Raw genomic sequence first — 3,001 nt, 5'->3', positions numbered from 1 at the left:
AGCTGTGAAGACTGCCCTGTACTCAGCCTCACAACTCAAAGTGGCCACAGTAGGTTGCTTCTTGCTCAACCATGATATACATGAACTGCCAAGCATGAAACCAAAAACCACTTGTGGACACTCGCGTGTCAAAACAACCAGCCCAATCTGAGTCCGAAAAAGCATGTAAGTCTGGCGGCAATGATCCCCCCTTGGGATAAAACAAGCCAAGATGTAAAGTGCCACTAAGGTAGCGGAAAATCCTCTTGACAGCCTGCCAATGCTTAGCCCCTGGGCTATGCATAAATCTGCTGACCTCTGAGACTGCAAACTGAATATCCGGCCTCGTGTTGCATACATAAATGAGGCAGCCAACAACAGTTTGTAAAGAGTGACATGAGCAGGATCGCCAGCATCATGTAGACTCAACTTCAACCTGTTTCCATGGGAGTGGCAATAGGTTTGCAATCCTCAAGTCAAACTTACATAGCAATGTCTCTATGTAACTTTTCTGACACAAGGCAATACCACCATCACACTGCTTAAACTGTATACCCAAGTAATGATGCAATAGCCCCAAAATTTCATCTTGAAAGTAGCATTCAAATCAGCAATATGTCTCTCATTTGGTCCAGTGATCAGCAAATCATCAACATAAAGAACCACGATGAGAATACATCACCCTCACGCTTTACAATACAATGTGCTTTCTGTTGGGACTATTACGAAAGCCTTGTTTGACCAAATGAGTGTCAGCTTTCTCATACCAAGCACGAGGAGATTGCTTCAACCCATACAAAGCCTTGTTACATTTGCACACTTTGTCCTTTTGTCCTTTTATGACAAAACCGCGAGGCTGCGTTACATAAACTCCTAAAATATGTCACCATTCAAGAAAGAAGTGACAATGTCTGATTGATGTACATCCCAACCAAAATGAGCTGCCAATGCACATAAAAAACGCACAGTAGTCATACGGAAAATGGGAGCAAAAGTCTCTTCATATCTATGCCTTTTTGCTGTGCATAACCTTTTGCAACAAGTCGAACCTTATGGCGATCAATCTCACCATCCGGCTTGCGTTTCAACTTGTAAACCCACTTCATACCAATGGCCTTTTTGCCAGGAGAATATCACATAAAGTCCATGTGTCATTTTCTATAAGTGCATCATATTCAGATTGCATGGCAGCCATCCAATTTCTGAATTCTGTGCTTCATCAAAAGACAGAGGCTCCTCAACATCATGTAAGCTAGACACAGCCAAAGCATAGCAATCTAATGCATAAGATGCATGGCGAGAGCCTGAATGAGTACGACTAGACAAAGGTGCATCCTATTTACTATCACGCAAAGTGTGCACAGCCATTTTGGCATACCTGTAGCCTGCTCATTTTCATCCCTTTCCTCATCAAGTACATCATGTACATCTGCATCAGTAATAGGCTGATCTAAAACATTTTCAGAAACCCCCATAGGCTATACATTTGCCTCATTGGAACTTACATTCGTATTTCCACCACTGAAAAGAGGCAACAAAGTGTCATAAATGTCATGTGAGCTTACATTAGTGTCTCTAGTACATGACAGCAAGGGCTAAACAGAATCTTCCACAAACACTACATCCCGAAAACCAGAATACGTTTTGTTTGTGAATGATACAACCTGTAACCTTTGCTTTCAGCACTATAACCAACAAAAATACATTTGACAGCCTTATCATCCAATTTTCTACGCTACACTTGTGGCACCAAAGCATATGCCAAACAGCCAAAAACACGCATGTGCTCAATAGAAGGCTTTCTATCATGCCATGCTTCATATGGAGTAATAGACTGCAAAGCTTTCGTAGGACACCTGTTAAGTACATAAGTGGCACACATAATGGCCTCAAGCCAAAAAGAATGCGGTAAAGCTTGAATTTTGACCATACATCGTGCCATTTCCGTAAGTGACCTGTTTTTTCCTCTCAGAAACACCATTTTGTTGAGGTGTATAAGGCACTGTACATTGGTGTTTTATCCCACGACTAGCCAGAAATGCATTAAATTCATGAGACATATACTCCCCCCCTCGATCGGAACGGAGGGTGCCCATAGTACATTTCGAGACATTTTCAGCCATAGCCAGAAATTGTTTTGAAGCACATAAAAACTTCGAACTTCACTTTAAGCGGGAATTCCCATGCATGCCTAGAGTAATCATCAATGAAAGTCACAAAGTACAGGTAATTGCCCAAGGACGGCGTTTGCATGGGCCCACAAACATCACTATGCACAAGCTGCAACCTGCATGTGGCCGCGAACTAAACCATCCTTTGGAAACGTAGAACGCTGCATCTTACCCAAAATACAGCCTTCACAAACATGTTTGACAGGTGCTTCAAGAGGTGGCAAAGAGAAGCAACATGTCAGATTTCTGCAAACGCAGCAAACTGACAAAATTCAGATGACCAAAACGTGCATGCCAAAGTTTTGCATTTGAAATAGCCCTTGAATCTGCAGCAGCATTTGCAAAGTTTTGTCCACACTTGTCATACAAAGTGAGCTTATACAGCCCACGGCACAAAAGCCCAGATGCAACAATTTCATCACCAAAACTCAGATCATGAATTGTACATTGTCATCCACAAATTTGACTACAAGTCCAAGTCTAGTAAGTGCGGATACAGATAAGAGATTCTTCTTGATCCCAGGTACATAAAGTGCATCAACAAGTGTGAAAGAACTGCCATTAGTAGCAGTAAGCACAATCTTTCCAACTCCCCTGAACTGGATAAGAGGCATTGTTGGCACAAGTGACTAAATTCCCATGGACGGACAGACACTAGAGAGGTAAACAATTCATGATGTGAGGTAATGTGCTTTGTAGCACCACTGTCGAAATACCACACATGTGAATCTGCAGCAACTGACAAGCATGCATCATGGACAGTAGGATTGTAAGTGCACTCTGCGCTAAAAGCCCATTCTCAGCATCAACATCAGCAACACAGTCTCCTTTCATAGAAGACTCAACAATGG

The sequence above is a fragment of the Adiantum capillus-veneris genome, unplaced genomic scaffold (assembly GCF_014529385.1).
Source record: "Adiantum capillus-veneris isolate H3 unplaced genomic scaffold, ASM1452938v2 Hic_scaffold_33, whole genome shotgun sequence".
In the NCBI taxonomy this organism is placed as follows: Eukaryota; Viridiplantae; Streptophyta; class Polypodiopsida; order Polypodiales; family Pteridaceae; genus Adiantum; species Adiantum capillus-veneris.
Note: the sequence above shows the minus strand (reverse complement) of the source record.